The sequence below is a fragment of the Panthera tigris genome, chromosome B4, assembly GCF_018350195.1.
Source record: "Panthera tigris isolate Pti1 chromosome B4, P.tigris_Pti1_mat1.1, whole genome shotgun sequence".
In the NCBI taxonomy this organism is placed as follows: Eukaryota; Metazoa; Chordata; class Mammalia; order Carnivora; family Felidae; genus Panthera; species Panthera tigris.
The window spans coordinates 115032202-115054617 of NC_056666.1; the positions used below are offsets into that span (position 1 = coordinate 115032202).

At 42.7% G+C, this 22416-nt stretch overlaps 1 protein-coding gene across 2 annotated transcripts in view; it reads right to left on the reverse strand.

The window, feature by feature from the left end:
- The window catches only part of TMCC3 (transmembrane and coiled-coil domain family 3), a 287838-nt gene that overhangs the window by 226601 nt on the left and 38821 nt on the right, over window positions 1-22416 (reverse strand). The window contains exon 1 of one of the 2 annotated variants that reach the window (XM_042992907.1): window positions 21455-21515. The exons of the other annotated variant lie outside the window; for it this stretch is intronic. The gene's annotated coding sequence lies outside the window, so the exon portion shown is untranslated. Of the gene's footprint in view, window positions 1-21454; window positions 21516-22416 lie in introns of those variants that run through there. 2 annotated transcript variants of the gene reach the window in all.

A 22416-nucleotide genomic window follows, 5' to 3' on the forward strand; every position in this document is an offset into this window, starting at 1 on the left:
CTCTGTTACCTGTACCAAAATTATTTTCACTGCTAAACTGTGTGACCTTGGACCTTGGGCAAGTCCCTTAATTTCCGTGTGTCTATTTATCTGTAATATCACCTAATGTTGTAGAGTGGACATAAGAAGCACTGGATACAAATCCACGAAACATGCTTAGCGAGTGCTTGGCACACAAGTAAGCCCTGAAAAAATGTTAGCTGTCTGACTTAGTGGTATTCCACCCTGGGACTTCTATCTCTATCATCTTCTCTGGGCAGGGCAAGGGCGAGGGCATACTGAAATGGACAAATTCATCTAACCCTACTGGGGGGCAAAGGAAAGGAATGGGTGAACCCCTTCTGGAGGACAATCTGGCCATATGTACCAAGACCCCAAAAATGTGCGTACCCAGTAATCACGCTCTAGGAATCTATCCTAAGGAGATGAGGCATGCAAACAAGATTCATGTCCGGCATCGCTGTTACTTATGTGCACTTGCATGTTATATATAAAAGTCAATATGTGGAAACAGTTTTTATACCAGGAAATCGTTAAAGAACTTCAAATGACATGGGAAAGTTGAACATAAAAGCAAGAGGACAGGGCGCCTGTCTAACTCAGTGGGAAGAGCATGTAACTCTTGATCTCAGGGGATGTGTGTTCAAGCCCCATGTTGGAGACAGAGCTCACTAAAAACAAAATAAACTTTAAAAGCAAGAGGCCTATCCATACCCATTAAAAAACAGTAATATGCATAAAAAAGATTAGAAGAAATTAAACCAAAATTTAAGCTAATTAGGAGGATAGTGCTACAGTAATCTACATTTTTTCCTTATACTTTTCTGTATTTTTAATATTCTGTAAGTTTATATTACCATTTATAACCAGAAATATAAATGTTAAACAAAGAATTTGTGTCCTCCCAAGGCCTCTGAGGTTATGGCCAACTGCAAACGATCATATCTGACGAAGGACACTACACAATGGAAGATGCCTGAAGGAAGGTGACTGACAGTCTGGCAAAAGGCTTGAACAACAAGCCACAGAAGAATGGCAGAAGGAACGGGATGTGCACCCTGAGGAAGCTGTCATGTGGAAGAAGGATTACACTCACTCCACTAGGCTCCAGGGGGTCGAACCAAGACTATGGGCCAAAGGTGTGAGAAGGGGAGCACGAAGATTCAGCTCACGAAGCACACACACTGTGTGATCATGCTATCAACCTCAGGCTTCCTTCCTGCCCACCAGTAAGGAGCTCCGCCAGAGGTGGCCAGTGGATTCTTTTGTGAGCATGTGGGCAACAACACAACACCGTCCTGAGTCCGTCCTCTACCAGCCTCCCAGACCAGTGCACTGTGTGCACAACCAACTACATGAGTCAGGATCCCTGAAATTCATACAATGAACATGAGCCTGGGCTTAAGTACCTGGCTCTCCTTTTAATCTCTCTCCCATGCCCTGTAAGCAAGTGTCCTCAGATTTTACACATATTGGGCCATTTCTCTCCATTTTTTCTGCCTGACCATCTTAGCCCAAGCTGCCATCACCTCTCTCTTCCATGGACCACTAAAAATGGCTTCCTAACTAGTTTCTCTTCTCTTTCCACCTGTGCCTCCAGTCCATTTGCTACACAGAAGCTCGAATGGTTTTCTTAGGCTAAAGTAAAAAAATGTTTCACACGACCACAAGACTCACACTGGAGACTCCAGACTTTAACAGGGCCCTTTCTCACTGCCCCCCGCACTCCAACCAAATTGGCCACCTTTTAGGTTCCTCTTTTGCACTCAACTCTTTCCACATGCCAAACTACTCCATCCCCAACTGTCTTGACCCCTCTGGAACTCAAACTTCAGGTATCATTCCCTAGTTTAAATCTCACAATGGCATCTCAATGCCCTAAGGATCCTTCACATGGCTTATAGGATTTCTGTGAGCTAGCCACAACTAACCAGTCAGCACCTATAGCCTCCAGGCTCTCAATGAAAGAGAATGCCTCGGAGTCCTTCAAATGCACCAGCATTCCCTTGTCCCTTGGGTTTTATGCATGTTGCTTCTTATGCCTGGAAAAATCTTGTGGCTAATTCCTATCACCTTTAGGGTTCAGCCTAAATGTTACTTCCTCAGGAAGCTGTCCCTTAGCTCCAGATACTGGCTTAAGTGTCTCTGTGTGTGTGCCTACACCACCTGTAATTATTCCATCATATCATTTATTATACGCCACTGTAATTTTATTTCCTGCTATTTGGTAAACTATATGCTGGCAGGGACGGCATCTGTATTGCTCAGAACTGTTGAGTTAATGACTTCATTAAATACACGACTTTCCCTCCATGAATGAGCAAGTTAAGGTAAAAAAAAAAAAAATAGGAAAATAACAGATCTCAATAGGAAATATTCTAATAAGTGGTACTGTCTTCCTAGAATAATGAAGCAAATCTGATTTCACTCAATTACCTTGTCCTAAACAAAGGTTCATGGGTTGTCACTTTTATTTTCACTACTTGGCACAGTAATTATTTTCCACCAGCATCTGAATGCCCTGGGGCAATCTTCAGTATGCACACAAAAGAATCAATAGGTACTAAACAGACTAAAAAGATGTATAACACTGAATTCATAAAATGGCAGGATATACAAGGAAAGTAAATCAGGAAAACACTGCTAGACATAGGAGTAATAAGCAAAAAATAAATCTTCCATAGTCTGCTTCCCTAAAGCCATAAATAGCTCCTATGAATTCGATAAAATTATTCATGCGAAAGACCTTCAGAATCCCAAACCCTGGTCTGGGTCCTGGCATGGATTCAGGGTCAAAGTTACAACAAACAGGGCCACTGCCCTGTGTGCCTGTACCTGATGACCTTATGGAGCCATCATAACTAACTCTGGATTGCCTACCTCCAAACCTCTTTGTATTTGAGAAAAATACACTTCCATCTCATTTCATAGTGGACAGTTTTGTGAGAAACATTGTCCTTTCCACTTATCCCAAGTCAGTCTATTTCAATGCACTGGTCCTAGCTCTCTACTCTGGAGCAAGGCATCCCAGTTTGCCCCCCTTTACACCTCAGCCCTACAAGTGTCTAGAAACGCCGTGGGATCCACCCTCACGGAGGAAAACCTCAGTGTCCATGTAACCTTGGGCAAGTTGCCTAAGTGTTCTGTGCCTCATTCTTCACCTACAAGGTAAAGGAAGACTCCTTCCTTTTCTCTCTCTTTTCTCAGAAATATTGCTCACAGGTGGGGCGCCTAGGTGGCTCAGTCAGTTAAGCATCTGACTCTTAATCTCAGCTCAGGTCTTGATCTCAGGGTCATGAGTTCAAGCCCCACACTGGGCATGAAGCCTACTTAAAAAAATATACATATATACGTGTGTGTGTGTGTGTGTGTGTGTGTGTGTGTGTGTGTGTGTGTGTACACAGAGAGAAGAGCAAAAGTTCTTGAGTCAGATGGAGGTTCAAATCACTGCATGGCTATGTGATCTTGGGCAAGCACTTAACCTCCACGAGCCAGTTCTCTCATCTTTAAAATGCCTTGCTTTGCAGGGCACTGTAAGGATCGGATGAGATAGTGAACGTGAAGCACTTGCCATAGAGGCTGATATTCGTAGGCCCAGGAGCTCTCACCACAAAACAGCAGCTATTATCATCTCCTTTTCCTCCGTGTAGTACTGTCAGCTATGGCAACAGCAGCTAACAATTACTAAGCACTCGTCTCGGGCACTGCCTAAGCATATTTGACAAACATAAGTCATTTAATTCCCACATCCAGGCAAGCACTAATATAATCTCCATTCTACAGATGAGGAAACTGAGGCATGAGATGCCAACTACCTTGCCGAGGTCACACAGCTTAGAGAGGCGAGTCCAGTCAATGTGACTCCAGAGCCCCTGCTGTTACTGCCAGAATACGCCATACTGCTGGCTATCTATAGGCACTGTCATGTCTCCCCAAGCAATGTGAGAGGTTCCTCAGGGCATGGCCTCCACCGTCTACTTCTCAGTGTCCTCCATAGCAGCCACCAGGGAATCTTACCCACCACAAGCCCTTCGAGTCCCTGTGGTAACAGATTAGCAGACAAGTGACAACAGAATCAATTAACCAGTTTCCAAAACACCTATATTGTCAGATGACCTCGCGGTAGACCATTTGTCTCCTGAACCAAGATGGGCCTAAAGTGAGGCACCAAAGGGTCTGTGCCACAGGAATGGAAGATCCCTCCACCCAGAGCACAGCTCTTGGACGTTAAGAATGAGATCCCTAAAGCCTTGACAAACTCTGAAAACAATTCTGACCAGTGTTTATATGCTTCTAGAGTCTGAACTGTCTGAGTTTAAGGCCTCTGTCTTTCGTTTAAATTAAAATACCTGCCAGAGAGAATGAAATGCGCCCCAGAGTTTCCCCCTTGGCACTGATGGACCACGGAACTATTCATGCTGTTATTATCAGGGACATTTCTGAGTATATCACCATGCAAATAAGGGGCTAGGGAATGCAGGTGACAGGACACAAACCTCATCAATACAGAATCTATTAATTTGGAACATTATCATTCATAGTTCTGAATTTTATTTTAAATTATCTATAAAGAAAAATGACATGAATAACTGAATAAACACAATCAATTCATCCATTCTATTAATACTTATGTGAATCTATCATGGGCCAGCACTAGAGTAATAGTCATAGATGTTATTCCATATAATTCTCTTTAAAAGAGAACTCTTTAGTGCAGAAAGTTATGTCTACAATTCAAAATAAGTTTTAAGTCCAGAAAATTAAATTGTGGTATATTCACACAATGGAATGCTATGGTAACATATTCATAAGAAACTGCTGAACAGAAAAAGCAAGAGGTGGAACTCTCTTTAAGTATCCCATTTGTACTAAAAAAAAAAAAAAGATGATGAAGAAGATACATACACAAGTGAATATGCAGTGATATGATTGGGAAGGCTAGTCAAGAACATCCAATGGTCTGAGATGAAAAAGGAATTTTTTTTGTTGTTGTACTACTGTAATGTGGAGTTTACCATTTTCACGTTGTTTTCATAATATTAAAGTTTACTAAAAGAGGCTAGCATGAGTTATTATTTATTGGCTCATGCTGAGCACAGCATCTGGCACATAATTGGAATTTTAGTATTTAGTGCACAAATGTAAATAAATGATGCTATTCATTACCATTTAACACATTTACATTTTCTATTCACTATATCAGGTTCCCACTCTAGTCGTGCAAGTGAAAACACACTGGAGTGAGTCCAAGTCCCTGTATGTGTTTAAAGAAATACAATTGCAGTGAATCTGAAAAATATTCTGTAACTCACACTTTTCCTTTATGCTCCCAGCCCTATTCTCTCTCAAGCTCTGCTCTACACTCTACACACACACACACACACACACACACACACACACACTCACTCTCTCTCTCTCTCTCTCTCTCTCTCTCTCTCTCTCTCAGGAAAACAGTTCACTGACAAAAGAAAAAGAATTAAGAAATGCTTTGCTGCTGTTACTAAAAATTCAGGTTGGTCAGTAATGTTTTTTTAACCAGATGCTGATTTGAGGAAGGCAAATCTATAAATATGCATTACCACTTAATTGGCTCTACCAATTAATTTTTCATGTATCTTTCGAAAAGCGTTGGTACAGATTCCTTTGGAAAAAATCTGCACCATTCCTAACAGTAAGCACACAGACGTTCTGAGCACTGAGAGGAACCCTTAATGCACCCTGCAGGCCTATCAACAGCACTACACTCCGGGTTAAGAAGTTCTTAAGGTACCCGGACAGGACCAGGCTCTCCTGCTGCAGCAGTGACAGCAAGCCGGGAAAATGAAAACTGACAGTGCTTGTTTTTTTCAGTGATGATAAAGGTAGAACAAATTATGTATCTGCTGTGAGTGTGCATTAGGTTGGTTTTTTTTGTTGGACTTCCTCTCCCAGTAACAGCAACTAGGGGGGAAAAAAAGACATCTGGTAACTTCTTTAGGGAAAATCATAACAGATTTGTGGGTGTAACTCTACTCAATCTGTTTTGTAAATAAACCCCAGGCAATGGCATCAATGAAAAATCTTTTAAAAGATAATTTTAATAAGAGCAACGTCCTGGAAACTAAAGTTTTGATATCCCAGTAACTGTAAGAACCATCCTGTATGGAATTCATTACGTACTGGCACAGTGCAAAGCACTGGGTAGGCAAGTGAAAGTTTAATTCTCACAACTCCATGAGGTGTCACTACTATCCCCATTTTGTCGATGAAGAAACTGAGGCACACTGAGATGAACTTATCTGCCCAAACTCACACAGCTAGTGAGCAAAAGAACTGGAATTCAAACCCAGTTTGGAAGAACCACAGGGCATTCTGGAGCATAACATTCCAACAAGCTCAACAAGCCTATCAGAGAGAGAACAGTAAGAATTAGAGGGACAAGGAAGGAGCTCTCTTTATGCACTGAGAGAGCAAAAGGCAAGCCTAACCCTGCAAACCACCCCACCCCCTAAAGTGGAATATATATAACATTCCTCAGGTACTAAGAACAAAGGCAGGGGAAAAACAAAATGTTCAGCTGATAAAGATCACAGTCATGTAGGACATGAAACTCCACAACTGTCTGTAACTGTCTTACTGATCTACAAGAAAAACACAATCTCAATAACAGTCAGACCTCCAGGAACCTATAGACTTGGTTTCCTGGAGCCCTATCATCACCTTCACCTCCACAGGACAGAAAACCCTGTGAAAAATCAGTCACTCCTCATAATCACAAGGCAGTTCTTTCTGCCCACGGGTCCTGTCCCAGTGCTATAATCAAAACACCTTTTTGCACTGTAAAACGTCTCAAGAATTCTTTTTTGACTGTTGGTCTTGACGATTCCACATTACTATGACTTCGGCACTTAAGCACAGCAGGCCAGGTATGGCAGGCAGAACAGCAGGCCTGGCACTCGGAAGCCTGGGGTCATCTGGCTCTACAATGAGCAGACCTGCTTGCACCACTTAGCCTGTCCAAGCCTTGTTCTCTTCAGCTGTAAGACAAGGCAGCTGGGCTGGAATACACTTCAGCTCTAAAACTGCACATCAAGTATAAACACAAGTATACAGAAATGATCTGGCCGCAATGGTAGAGAAGAAAGTTGAACTGTACAGAGCATACAATTGAGCACATCATGTCAACTTTGCGAGAAAAACCCTGGCAGATGGCATCCATCAGCAGTCAGCCTCCAATATAATTGCAACAATGACCTCCAGTGGCCACGGCTAAATCCAGCTGTCAATTTTTGGTCATCTCTGACTGATCAGCGGCATCTGATAGAGCACACTACTCTTTGAAACCTTTTCTTCACCCGACTTCTAAGAAACTAGCCTCTCCTCAATTTTCCCCTACATCACTGGCTGTTCCTTCAAGTCTTCTCTGCTACTCGATACTCACAGTCCCAGCCTGTGCAGGGCCCCAGGGTCTAGTCCCAGACCTCTTTGCTCTAACATTCTTGCAATCCACATGCTGATGACTCGCATGTATCTATCTCCATCCCGGAACTCCTGGCTCTTACATTCAGCTGCCTACTCAGCACCTCTGCTAGGATGTCCAACTGGCTGTGTCCCCAGATGAGCTCCTACATTTCCCGAGTAAAGGGTCACTGCAGGAAATGAACACTTCGTTCTTTTGGGAGCTCAGACTAGGGGATCTTAAACCCGAAGTCTTTACAATAGTTTGCCAGTCCTTCTTGGACATATCCCTGCTCACTCCCCAGTTATCTCTCAGATCTCTTCTGCAGTTACTCTTCTCCACTCCCAGCCACTCTAGCCAGCCAAGCTTATGCTCTTACCATACTTGGTACTTAGAACACTCCCCTCCCCCACCCCCAGCCCCATGGAGTCCCACTGGCTCATTCCCTCGCCTTCTCAGGAATTTGTTCAAACATCACCTTTCAGTGAGGACTTTCTATTTTAAATTGCAACCTGCCAGGGGCACCTGGTGGCTCAGTTGGTTAAGCATCCAACTTTGGCTCAGGTCATGATCTCACGGTTGGTGGATTCGAGCCTAGTGTCAGGCTCTGTGCTGACAGCTCAGAGCCTGGAGCCTGCTTCAGATTCTGTGTCTCTCTCTCTCTCTGCCCCTCCCCTGCTCATGCTCTGTCTCTGCCTCTCAAAAATAATAAATAAACGCTAAAAAAAATTTTAGTTGCAATGTGCCCTTAGGGCACTCTTTTTGCCTGTTCTTGTTTTATATTTTTTTCATATTTTTTCTTAAGTTAGTTAACATACACTATAGTTTTGGCTTCAGTGGAATCCAGTGATTCTTCACTCACATATAACACCCAGTGTTCATCCCAACAAGTGCCCTCCGTAATGCCCATCACCCATTTTCCCCACCCCCATCGACCTCAGTTTGTTCTCTGTACTTAAGAGTCTCTGATGGTTTGTCTCCCTCTGTTTTTATCTTATTTTTTTTCTTCGTAAACGTCTACCATGTGATAAATACTATATTCCTGTATTCCATTACTGCCTATATTCTCTAACTACCACATAAGATCCAAGAAGGGGGAAGGGTCCGTCTTGTTCACCGATTATCTCCAATACCTAGAAGAGTACACACAACGTAGTAGGCATCCCTTCTGGAAAAAAATGCTTCAAACTACTATCTCCACGCATAGTTTGTGAAGGGTAGCAGAATATGCCACCCCAAAATATGCTACTTTAGAACAAGGATTATTTTTGAGCTGAAGACAACTGAGAAGAAGCAGATACAGAAAAAAACTCTCTGCTTTCCCCCTATTTGCCTAAAAAGAGGACCTGAATTTGTCAAGGTGCCCCCATCCCCTCTTTACCAGGAGGAATGGAAGTTAATCGCCAGAGGCACTAGACCCTCACCAGCCCAGAGAAGGCACCAGAGGAATCTGTATTAACAACCTTACTAAAACTAACCCTTCTCTACCATCAGTTTCCCCGTAGATTTGCCTTCCCACAACTCGCCACAGTAGAAGCTCAAAGACCTTTTGTCTAGCTGCTTCTCTAAACATGTACTGTTCTTTGGTAAGATGGTACATAACCCCAAGTTCTAAGTGCCTCTTTCAGTTACTCATCTGCAGGGCTCCCATATGTATGCATAATGCTGAGGGTAACATACTCGTTTTTCTCTTGTTCGTCTGTCTTTTGTCAGTCTGACATGCAGGGCCCCAGCTGGAGATCCTATGAGGGAAGGAGGAAAGTTTCCCACACCCTTACATTTGGGTACATCAGAGAACACACCGAGAAACAGAGGAAAATGATGAAAGCCTGTCCTGTCCCAGACGCTAGTTTCTTTTCCTCTCCTCTAAAAATAGTGACCACTTTGGGTTCAAGGAGAAGTGTATACTGTGGTGTCCCAATTAGACTTCACAGTCCCAAATAATAAAGAAGTATAGTATCTTTAAAATAATGTTTTAAAAGTATCTAAAGTAGGATCAGTATGTTATCACACACCGATTGACTTTTAACATGTGTATGACATCATACACACATTTTTTCAAGTAAAGTTGGGGAACTTGGATTCCTACAGCAATCCTGAAACTGTCTTTACATATCAATAGCCTATAATGCTATATAACTGTAGCAGATCATAGTGTCTGATTTTTCTTTTGTTTTTGTTTTGTTTTGGTTTTTCAAATTTGAAATCTGTCTTTCACACATCAGGGTTCTGTAATGGCAAATGATGGTCACCAAGTAAGCGGTCAAAGTTCAAACACACCATGAAAGAGCCTGGGTCTAAGTCCCAGGTCCACAACTAGACCAGGTCTTACTATCTAGAAGAACTCTGCCAACACACTGGGCTTTTCTGACCTTTGGCTTGCTCACCTGTGGAATGGAGGCGTTAGACCCCTAGTACGATTTCCATGAGGATGAATGAAATGCTCCACATCACACACTCAGGCAAGTGCTTGGCAAACAGGAAGCACTCAACACATAACAATTTGTCATCTTCAGACTTCACCTGCAGACTCTGGCTCTCAAAGAAAGACCTTGTAGGCCCCAAACTGAAGTCCTACCCATTGCAGTAAAATATTCCCTTCTTCAGTTTATGCCTAATGAAAATGCATCCATTTTACAGTAAAGATAAACAAATCAAATCACCTTAAGTGCCCTAATAAGATATATGAATGCAGATCTTAAAGATAAAATTCTTGAGGGTTAAGAACTGGCCAATGGGTAAATGAACCAGTTCTTCCCAAATAACAAAGAGGAACTATGACAATATCTTTAAAATAATGCTTTAAAAGTATCCGAATTAGGATCAGTGTGTTGTTTTCATATGCAGAAGGAAGTAGAGAACAGGAAGAAAAGAGGAATCGTAAGAAGAAGGTATTTGCAAATGATGTATCCAATAAGGAGTTAATATCCAAAATACAGAAAGAACTTATGCAACTCAACACCCAAAAAACAACTCGATTAAAAAGTGGGCATAAGACCCAAATAGACATTTCTCCAGAGAAAAGATACAGATGGCCAACAGACACATAAAAGAAACTCAACACCACTCATCATAAGGGAAATGCAAATCAAAACTACAGTGAGGTATTACCTGACATCTGTCAGAACGGCTAAAATCAAAAACACAAGAAATAACAAGGGTTGACAAGGATGTGGAGAAAAAGGAGCCTTCCGTGCACTGCTGGTACGAACACAAATTGATGCGCGGTGGAAAACAGTATGGAGGTGCCTCATAAAGTTAAAAACAGAATTACCATACTATCCGATAATTCCACTACTGGGTATTTACCCAAAGAAGATGAAAACATGAATTCAAAAAGATACATGTACCCCTCCGTTTAATGCAGCACTATTTACAATAGCCAAGATATGGAAACAGCCCACATGTCCATCCACAGGTGAATGGATAAAGAAGATATGGCGCACATATACAACGGAATATTACTTAGTCAGAAAAAAGAATGAGATCTTGCCATTTGTAACAACATGGATGGAGCTAGAGAATATAATGCTTAGTGAAAAAAGCCAGAGAAAGAAAAATACCACATGATTTCACTTAGAGTGGAATCCGAGAAACAAAACAAAGAAAAAAGAGACAGACTCAAATACAGACAACTGGTGGTTTCCAAAGGGGTGGTAGGTGGGTGTAGGGGTGAAATAAAGGGGATGAAGAAAACACTTATCTTGATGAGCACTGAATAATGTATGGAATTGTTAAATCATTATATTGGATGCCTGAACCTAACACAACACTGTGTGTTAATTATACTTCAATTAAAAAAGAAGAAGAGGAAGAAGGAAGAGGAAGAGGAGGAGGAGGAGAAAAAGAAAAGACACTATGTAGAAAAAGTGTGAATTTGAAAGGATTACTTCAGCATTCAGGCCAGTGTCAACCTTATTCTTTTTTTAAGTAGGGTTATCGTAGAGATAAATCAGGAGGAAGCTATATATTCCATAATACCAATTTACTAATTGGTACACCTGAAACTAACGTAACATTGTGTGTCAACTACACTCAAAACAAAACAAAAAAACCCACCAACTACAATAAATAGCACCCACATAGCTTGCATCTACTATGTGCCATGCACTGTTCCAAGTGCTTCATGTGTCCTGTCCCATTTCACATCCTCACAACATCCTCTGAGTGGGTAGGAAACTAGGGCACAGAGAGTAACATGCACAATGTCCAACAGCTGGCAAGTGGCAGAGTCAGGACTCCAACCCAGGCAGTGCAGTTCTAGGGTCTGTGCTCAGAGCCACTCTGGTACACTATCCCTGATTCATGTTCCCTGATTTCAGAGAGGGACGGGTCTTTTGCTCCTAACCCTATGTGATTCTGAAAGAGGTAAATTTGCCCCCTACCCTACTCTCAGCCACAAGTGTAGTCATATATTGTGACTCAGAGTAACCAGGCAGAGTCTACCTCTGAGATTTATTCTGCTGAAGCTAGGGGAAAAAAACTATCCTTCTCCTCTCTTGGACTGAGAGCTGCAAGGTTATGACCCCAATGCGGTGAGGTCCCTTGTACCCCACTACGTGGAGGCACAAGGAAATGCTTAGAGCATGGGACCAGCCATAGACAGGGACCAAAATGGGAGATGGATAGATAGAAAGAGGGGTGGGGTAGGCTATGTGAGTCCCTGGATCTGGCTGTATCTGAGGCACACTACTTCCTGCTTTTCTAAGTTCTGGTAGGCACAGGGGAATAATAACCAATAAGACACCATCTTTATTCTTGAGGAGCTCACGGTCTAAGGTAGGAGAGCACATATGAAAACAAATAATTACACTACAGTGAGCTAGCTGGTTAACAGAATTCCTGCCATGGGGCTTTTGCACTTGCTATTTCCTCTCCTGGAAACAGTATACTCCAAGATCCATACACTGGTATATGAAGTTCCTAAGGCTGTTGTCAAAAACTATCACAAACTGGGTGGCTTCAACAACAGAAATTTATTGTCTCAAATTTCTGAAGGCTCAAAGTCCAAGGTCACAGTGTCTCTTTGAGGGCTATGAGAGAGACTCTGTTCCATCCTGCCCTCCTACCTTCCAGTTGTTTGCTGGCAATCTTTGGAATCCATTGGCTTATAGATCTCTGCCATCATCATCACGTGGCATCATCCCTGTCTGTCTCTAGATTTCTTTTTTAAATTTTTTTAAAGTTTATTTGAGAGACAGCAAACATGAGTGGGGGAGGGGCAGAGAGAGAGAGAATCAGAAGCAGGCCTCACGCTGTCAACATAGAGCCCAACACAGGGCTCAAACTCACCAACTGTGAGATCATGACCTGAGCCAAAATCAAGAGTCGGACACCTAACCAACTGTGCCACTCAGGCGCCCCAATATCTCCTTTTTAATAAGGGTACCACTCACATTGGATTAGAGGCCTATCCTACTCCAGTATGACCTCATCTTGACTAGTTTCATCTGCCACTACCCTATCCCCAAATAAAGTCACATCCTCAGGTACTGGGGGCTAGAACTTCAACATGATTTTCTTACGGGACATAATTCACACCATAACATCTGGCCTCTTCTTACCATTCAAGTCTCGATCCAAGTATTATCTCCACAGACAGGCTGTTCCTGATCTCCAAATTGAAAGTGGCTCTCCCCCAGGAACCAGTCACTCTACCTAACTGCCCTATTTGATTTTCTTCATATACTTAGCACTACCAGAAATTACTTGTTCATTTGGTTTTGGTTTGTCTCTCCACACTAGAATGTAAACCCTATGAAATCAAGGATTTTGTCTTGTCCATTTATCCAGCACCTAGAGCAGTGCCTAACACATGGGGGTGGTTCAATCAGTACCCGTTGAATAAATGAATACATGTACCAATAAATACCACTTGTCCATTCATAAACATAATGCCAGAGAGTGCACGACTATGAATGAAAATAAAGCAAGGTAAGAGGACAAAGACGTGCCACTTTGAATGGGGTGGCAGGGAAGGCTTCAGAGACACAACAATGAAGCAAACCAGAGATGGTTTCAAAGACAGTGAGGATGACTGTGAGTTGACAGCGTGACTGGAGTGAGCTCCAGGCATGACTAAGATATGAGGAAGAGTGGGGACAGCGAGGAGAGGAGGCGTGCCATAAAGGAAGCCGCGAGTAAAGGTGCCTGCATTTACTACCCTGTCTGGACCTTCGGCTTACAAAGCACTTTGATATTCCTGGCCACATAAAGTGCTCCCTTATTCGTGAAGTTGTCACAAGAGTCCTGAACCCCTCCCTCTCTGTCCCCTGGCATTTTGTTCTTGCCTCTGCCACAGCATTTCCAGCACTTTTGCGCAATTGTTAAGTTTTCTATCTTACGTGCCTCTTGGCCCCCTCCAGTGAGCTCCTTGAGGGCAGACGTGGAAGGAAGGGAACTTTTGGCTGGCACTCCTCCTCCCTGTGGACGCTCCTTCTCCATACAGACCAAGTTTTTCCCGTTTAAAAACAAGGCTTTGGGGAGTGACCTCATGCAAAATGGCACAGCAGGAAGCTCTAGGAGTCGTCCCTCCACCAACATGGAAGGAGGTGACTAGAACCAACTACCTGGGAACCCTGGAGCCTGACAGACGCGTATGACAAGTGGGGCACAGGCTGCTGACCTTTTCTAGGCGAGCAGGGTGGGTGAACCAGCCACTGCCGCCACTCCTCAGCCCTGCGCAGCTGTGGGGAGGGAAGGGCAGCCCACGGTGCCAGAACGGCTGGCTGGTGCAGGGTGGACGGTGAGGACCTCGCCTCCTAACAATCTGGGGTTGTGCATTTTGGTTGGAAAGCCTGTGTCGTCACTGCTGCTACCACAGGATATGTGACAGGAGATAAACTGTCATGTTGCTACCCAGAGAGCCAAAATGTTTAGCCATGGGATTTATACATTATTAACTCATTTTTTCCCAACAAATACTGAGTAGCTTTAATGTGCCAAGCACTGGAAATACAGGAATAAACAAAACGGACAAAAATCGGAATTTACATTCTAATAGGGAAAGTGATGGTTCGCTGAAGCGTGAGGAAGGGTGGAGGCAGGAAGGGGTGTATCGTTCTTATCTTGAGTCACTCCAGGCCCCTCTGATTTGGGACCATATTATCATATCACATTTTACTCATGCCAGGTCTCCTGGCCTAAACGTAAAGACCATGCAAGTTAATTCCTTAGGTCTCTAGTTGCTTCTCACCCCAACACCCAGGCCAGAGACCCAGAAACCAAACGTGACTCGCAGTCTCTTGGTCAGGTCCGGAAACAATCACATAATTTCTCCAACAATAAAGATGATATTTTGTTTCTTTGTTTAATTAGAGCTGTGTACCTATATATTTTTTTTCTTAAAAAAAAAAAAAAGATCTCCATCTTCCCAGGATGATTTAACTGGATTCCTGCCTGAGGCAGAAGCTAAAACCACTGTCCTCCAAAAGCCGACTTCCTGATGTGAGCCTTGGTTCAGACAAGTCATTCAAGCTGAGGGTCGGTTTCCTAGTCTGTTAAGTGGGACAGTAAAGTGTCACCTCATAGGGCTGTGTAGATGCTTCGATAAGGCAAGGATGTGAAAATGCTTAGAGCAACACCTGGCACATACGAAGAACTCAATATACGTTACTGGAAAAAAAAAAAAAAGAAATAAAAAGGAAAAGCTTCCCAACATCCTTCCAGCCCATCATTTTACTGAGAGAGCATCACTATCTGTCAAGTCACACAACCCAACAAAAGAATATTTCATTATCACAGCACACTAAGCAGCAAGGCAGATTTGGGGAGTGGGGGTCAGGGGAAGCAGGTTCCAGGTGATAGTGAACGTCTGGGGTGGCTGCTAGATTTGGCTTCTCCAACAGCCCAGGGCCCTGCTTACCAACTTGAAATGTACCTTTGTGCAGAATCTCCCAGGGAGACTCTTGCCTCCTCCCCTTCTCTCCTCCTGTTTTCCTTTAAAGCTGATTCAACCAAGGGAAGCAAGGCCTCATTTTTCATAAGAGCATTCTCCCCACACCTTGACTTTCTTCTTTTCATTTGCATTAGGAACAGTACATCTGACCCTTTATTAAGGCAATGCTGGTGGCTCCTTTCGCAGCATGTGATTCCCTCTCCCTGATAGTCCCTCTCCCCAGCAGCCAGAAGCCTGAGTTCAAGAGTAGCATGAAGCTATGACCTGAGGCTGACTGCTTTGGGAGGAATCAAGCAAGGGCTGCAGAGCAACTCAAAAGTCATCTGATGGACCCATTATGCTAGGAGAAAGAAGTCAGAAAAAGACCAAGTGTGTTCTCACTTACACGTAGAATCTAAAAAAAGCCAAAGTCATAGGAAAAGAGAGTAGAACGGTGACTGCCAGAGAGTGGGGAATTGGGGAGAGGTTGATCAAAGGGCACACACTTCTAGCTGTAAGATGTGTAAGTTCTGGGGATCTAAGGTACAGCACAGTGACTGTGTCTAACACTAATGGATTATATGCTTGACAGTTGCTGAGAGTAGATTTTTTTTTTAAGGTTTATTCATTTTTCTGAGAGAAAAAGTGTGAGTGGGGGAGGGGCAGAGAGAGAGGGAGACATAGAATGTGAAGCAGGCTCCAGACTCCGAGCTGTCAGCACAGAGCCTGACACCGGGCTCAAACTCACAGGCTGCAAGATCATGACCTGAGCTGAAGTGGGACACTTAACTGACTGAGCCACCCAGGGGCCCCAAGTAGATTTTTTTAATGTTGATTTATTTTTGAGAAAGAGCACGAGAGGGGGAGTGGCAGAGAGAGAGAGAAATAGAGAATCTGAAGCAGGCTCCAGGCTCTGAGATGTCAGCAACAGAGCCAGATGTGGGGTTCAAACTCACAAACTAGGAGATCAAGACCTGAGCCGAAGTCAGATGCTTAACCAACTGAGCCACCCAGGTGCCCCAAGAGTAGATCTTAAATGTTATCACCACACACGCAAAAAAGTAACTGTGTAAGGGGATCAAGGTGCTAACTAACCTTATTTTGGTAGTTATTTTACAATACATACACTTATCAAATCATCACACTGTACACCTTAAATTTACATGTATATCAATATCTCAATAAAGCTGGGGAGAAAAAAATCATCCAAGACATGTGGCATCTCCCCAGCTTCTTGTCCCACCGCAGCCTACAGACCTTTTCGGTTAGACTTTTTTTTTTTTTTTAAATAAAATGCAAGGGGCGCCTGGGTGGCTCAGTCGGTTGGGCGGCCGACTTCGGCTCAGGTCATGATCTCGCGCTCCGTGAGTTCGAGCCCCGTGTCGGGCCCTGTGCCGACAGCTCAGAGCCTGGAGCCTGCTTCAGATTCTGTGTCTCCCTCTCTCTGACCCTCCCCCGTTCATGCTCTGTCTCTCTCTGTCTCAAAAATAAACATTAATAAATAAAATAAAATAAAATAAAATAAAATGAAATAAAATGAAATAAAACGCAAGAAACCACCTTCCCTGTCATGGCCTAAGAAATGACAACTGTTGGGAGGATTACACCTCCTCCCCAAGTGATAACATCTCTATGAGAACAGGGTTGGGGGCTCAGTCATTAAACACAGAAACTGGCCCGAGAACAGTCTGTTGAAAAAAACACGTTAAGTAAATTCCATTTTTATAGCATCGGCTGACATCTAAAAATTCCAAATTAGAAGCTATAAAATGTATGACAGGTATCTTCAGAACAAATTAACTGTGGGGTGGTTCAGTCAGCTAAGCATAGGACTCTTGATTTCAGCTCAGGTCATGATTGTACGGTTCATAATTCAAGCCCTGAATCAGGCTCCACAGACAGTGTGGAGCTTGCTTGGGCTTCTCTCCCTCCCTCCCTCTCTCTCTACCCTTCCCCCCTTCACGTGCACATGTCAGTACTCTCCTTCTCCCAAAATAAATAAATAAACTTAAAAAAAAAAAAAAAGAACGTATTCATTGCAAAATCAATTATGTGCCACACACCACTTGGGATTTTATGAAAATTAGCACGATCTCAAAATTGAAGAAAATGTACTATACAGTATGCTTTGTTATTTTCATTGGTATGAATACAGACCCAATACTTAATACTCGCCTTCACTATTATAAAGTGCCTACAGTATTTTCCCATTTTAAAGTGAGGAAAATAACAGCTACCTCACTGCATTTTTGTGAAGATTAAATGAGTTACCATATTTATATCCTCAGAACAGGGCCTGTCAGATGGTGACTACTTATGAAACGTTAGCTATTATTGTTGCTGTTGTTATCAGGCACTAGCCTGGCTAACACTATTAGACCAAGTTAAATAGAAGTTCATTTACTTAATCTGCTCAAAAAAGTATTAATAGAAGCAAGACACACATATAATCCATGGTCCTGACAACAAAATTTGTCCTCAGAGCTTCAGATGTCTTCTAAAAGCCATTACCAGATCCTCATCACAGAGGAATTGCCTATAAGTTGCTTATTTCTTAGAATGTGATTGTACCTTGAAGCAGAAACATAGATTTAGTAGACCCGAAATGTACGCCAGAGAGAAATGAATTAGCAACTTCACTAAAAGGCTCCTTTAAAAAAGGAAAAAAAAAAAAAAAAGACAGCAATTTTTACCTTCTCTTCATGCCAGATGATGTTCCTGATTCCATAAGATTTGGGGCACCTTTATCTGATAAGGGCCCAAGAGTTTATGAGAGCTTCAAACGACCACGCTCTGGGTTAAAAATAATCAGTGAGAAACAAAAACTGAGAAACAAGTGAGAAACGAAAAGCAGAAGTATGCTCAAGACTGCTCCATTTGCACTCTCCCACAGTGGGTGTTTTCCTGTCTATCAGATACCATCCTCCAGCCCAGCAGTTCCCTAATGGGTGACCTACAGGCCACAAAACCACAGGATGCCGGGCCACATAAGGGTTTTAGGGTCTGGTGAGCTTCTCCTCCTGGAAAGCTACAGTGCCGACGGAAACCACAGACCCCCTTTTCCAAGGAACATTACTAGAATCCAGGTTTTGGAAATGCTGAAACAGCCTAAAATTAATCACTTCATTCCACTGAGGAATGACTGTGGGCTCATTCACCTGGCCAGGCAAAGCCAACACTCACTTAAAAGCAGATGGAGAAGAATGTTAACCCCATCCATACACACGGCCCCTCATTCGTTGCATGATTTCACATTTTGGATCAAGTCAAAAAGAAACTATCCTCAGGATTGATCTGGGAAGGTATAAATTATAGGAATGGTTTACGAGAAGCCATTCTCATAAAAGAAGTGATTTTAGAAGATGTGTAGAATAATGGGGCTCAGTCGGTTAAGCATCCGTCTTCGGCTCAGGTCATGATCTCACGGTTCATCGGTTCAAGCCCCACATCAGGCTCTGTGCTGACAGCTCAGAGACTGGGGCCTGCTTTGGATTCTGTGTCTCCTCTCTCTGCCCCTCTCCCACTCACGCTCTGCCACTCTCTCTCAAAAATAAATAAACATTAAAAATTATTTTTTTAAAAAGATTTGTAGATTAAGAGAAAGGAAGAAGATGTAAGAGCAAACCTGTCAACAAAATGAATTTAATTCTCCTGTTTTTTGTGGGTTTTTTTTGTTTATTTATTTCAACAGAGCAGGGAAGGGGCAGAGAGGGAGGGAGGGAGGGAGGGAGGGAAAGAGAGGGATAAAGAGAATCCCAAGCAGGCTCCACACAGCACAGAGCTCACCAAGGGGCTTGATTTCATGAACTGTGAGATCATAACCTAAGCTGAACCCAAGAGTCAAACACTTAACTGACTGAGCCACCCAGGTGCCCCTCTCCTACTGTTAATTTTTAAGTCAAAGAGAAGACTGCACGTGCATGGCAACCTGATCAGAGTATGTCCAAAGTCATCAGGAAGAAATCTACTGATGTTAGTTTAGTGGGGTGACAAACGGAGAGGAATATTCAGGATTCTTTGTCAAACTTTGTCTGGAAAAAAATTCCAGAATCCGAAATATCTGTTTATATTATAGGGTTCCCTTTTTTTTTTTCTAGCACCCGATACATCACAGAAAATTAGGGATTTGGGGAAACATCTTGCCACCCCTCAGGCCACAGTGGTATTCACCCAACCATAACTGCCCAAAATGGCTCCACTTGTACCCTTCCTAATGACCAAATGTACGAAGGCACAGCATCAGCAGAGGGGAAGCTGAAATTCCTGAAATAATAAGAACACAGAATAAAGCCATCTTGGGTTATGTAGTTGTTTCCCAGGATTCAAAACCACTCAGAATCTTAAGCCTGGGTCCCCTAAGTAGGGCAGGAGAGGAGCTGGGAAGGGGCTGCTTAGCTGAGGTTATAGAAAAGCTTTATTCCACAGGCTCTGCAGTTGAACAGAAAGTCATATAAAAGTGCCCATTTTGTTCCAGCACTGTCCAACTGAACCTTCAGTGACAATGAAAATGTTCTGTACAAACAGCGTTTAACATGGTAGCCACGAGCCACATGTGGCTATCCAGCACTTGAAATGTAACCAGTTTAACTGAGGAACTAAATTTTTTTATTTTAATTCATTTTAGCTTAAATAATCACATGTAGCCTGTGGCTTCTGTATTTGGTAGTGCAACTAGCTCATACATTTAATATTCCAACAACATGAATTCCACAAAAATGGAGATGGTTGGGGACCAAGAAAGGTTCTCCGGAAGTCCTGGGAAACGGACTATTTGCCTTATCAAAGAAGTAGGGAAGAATCAAGTCTATTATCTCATGAATCTCTAAGTATACTAGATTTAAGACAAGCATCACTCCCATCTTACTAAATGGGGAAACTGAGATAGAGATTCAACTAATTGATATAAACAGGAACTGCTATTTGTGGAATCTCTACATGTATGCAGGTTTTTACATGCAATCGTTTACAACCATCTTCCAAGGCAAACATTACTGCCTCTCTTCTCCTGGTGTGGTGACTGAAGTTCACTAAGGTTAAATGCTTAGGAAAAGCCACACAGCAAGTGAAGCTGAGATTTGAACTCAGAACTATTTTTAAAGCCCAAACAAAATACAGCAAAAATCAATTCTCCCTTCCAGATTTAGTCAACAAGTATTTTTTGAGCCTCTGTTATATGCACAACAGCATGCTAAGTGCTTGGGAGGGGGGAATACAAAGATGAGGAAAGAAAACCATTGATATCACTGAACCTCATAGTTGTGTGGGCTTGCTATTCTTCTCTAACAAGGGCCATGAATTATTCAATTACTCACAGCTAGCTCCTCTTGTATATTACAGCAATCAACTGGTCTGGAATAAAAAATAAGCTAATATTTTTAGCACTTCAAAAACACGCAGAACTAAAAGCACATGTGACGACAGAAAAAAACAGATAAAATAGACTTCATCAGAATTAAAAACTTTGGGGCACCAAAGGACACCAGCAACGAAATGAAAAGATAATCCAGAGAATGAGAGGAAATACCGGCCAATCACGTATCTGACAAGGGACTCGTATCTACACTGTGTTTTTTAAAAAACTCTTACAACATAATAATAAAAAGACAAATAACCTGCACACATTTTTGGGTGTCCAGCTCTTTTTGGTCTAGGAGTGGAATACCAGATCACACAGTAACTCTATGTTTGGTATTTTGAGGAAGTGCCAAACTGTTAGCAAAGTGACTGCACCATTCAACAACCACAACAGCAAGGTATGAGGGCTCAAACTTCCGTGCAACCTCACCAACACTTGCAGTTGCCTGTCTTTTTCATCTTAGCCATTCCTGATGGTAGGAAATAATATCTCAGTATGGGTTCATACGCATTTTCCTAACAACCAGTGATGCTGAACATCACTTCTTGTGTTTACTGACCATTTACTTATCTTCTTTGGAGAAATGCCTGCTTAAATCCCATGCCCCTTTAATCATATTCATTACATAAGTCCTATTCAGTTCAAAGAAACATAATGGAGAGGAAAAACACATTTTTTCTTCTATTTATCAATACAATTTCTTCAGGTATCTCAAAATGTGAAGCTATAAATGCCCAGATTCTCTTATAATGTGCCAGGTTGAAGGTGGGGACTGTGGGCTCACCTGAGTCTAAAGCCCAGTTCTCCTGCTTCTAGGTGACCTGGAGCAAGTGACTTAATCTGAGCCTCAGTTTCTCATTCCTGCAAAACACAATTCACACACACACCTCAGAGATGTCTAAATCAGCAGGCTATCTAGCACGTGGTGAGTACTCAACAAATGCCAATGTTACTGTTTTATCAACAACATGGCATCATTACTGTTGTTACAACCCCAGTTCCCAAAGGAAGCCTGAAAATGTGACTGACACAAATGTTTTCCGTGTACATTTAGTGCTTCATTACTGCTCTACTCAATTTAGTTCAGACTCCCAATGCCCAAACATAAACAGGGTTCACTGTCACCACCACTTGTTATCCCAGGGACTTAGACTTTGAAATAAGGCCCCCAAATATCTCACTGGATAGAACAAAGGCTGCCCTATCCCCTGGCAAAAGCAACAGGGGATATTTCCCAAGTCAACAATAGAAAAAAAATTTTTTTTAATTTTTAAAAAATGTTTATTTATTTTTGAGAGAGACAGAGACAGAATGCGAGTGGTTTAGGGGCAGAGAGAGAGGGAGACACAGAATCTGGCAGGCTCCAGGCTCAGAGCTGGCAGCACAGAGCCCGATGTGGGGCTCGAACCCACCAGCTGTGAGATCATGACCTGAGCTGAAGTCGGACACCTAACCGACTGAGCCACCCAGGTGCCCCAGAAAAAAAAATTTTTTTTTAATAGGTATGCTTTTGTTGTTTCTAGGAGAACTGAATGAAGAAGAAAATGTCCACATCTCCTCAGAGATGGCTGGCAAACAGGGGGAAAGAACACTAGAAAATGAAGCTGCCAGGGGGAGCTGGCAGAGGAACATGAGTACCACCAGTCTCTGTACCAGAGGATCACCAACACCCACGGAGCAAAGTAAGGGGCTGTGATATAGCTGGAAGCCAACCAAGTTCAGGAACCCCCTTTTTTTTTCTTTAAG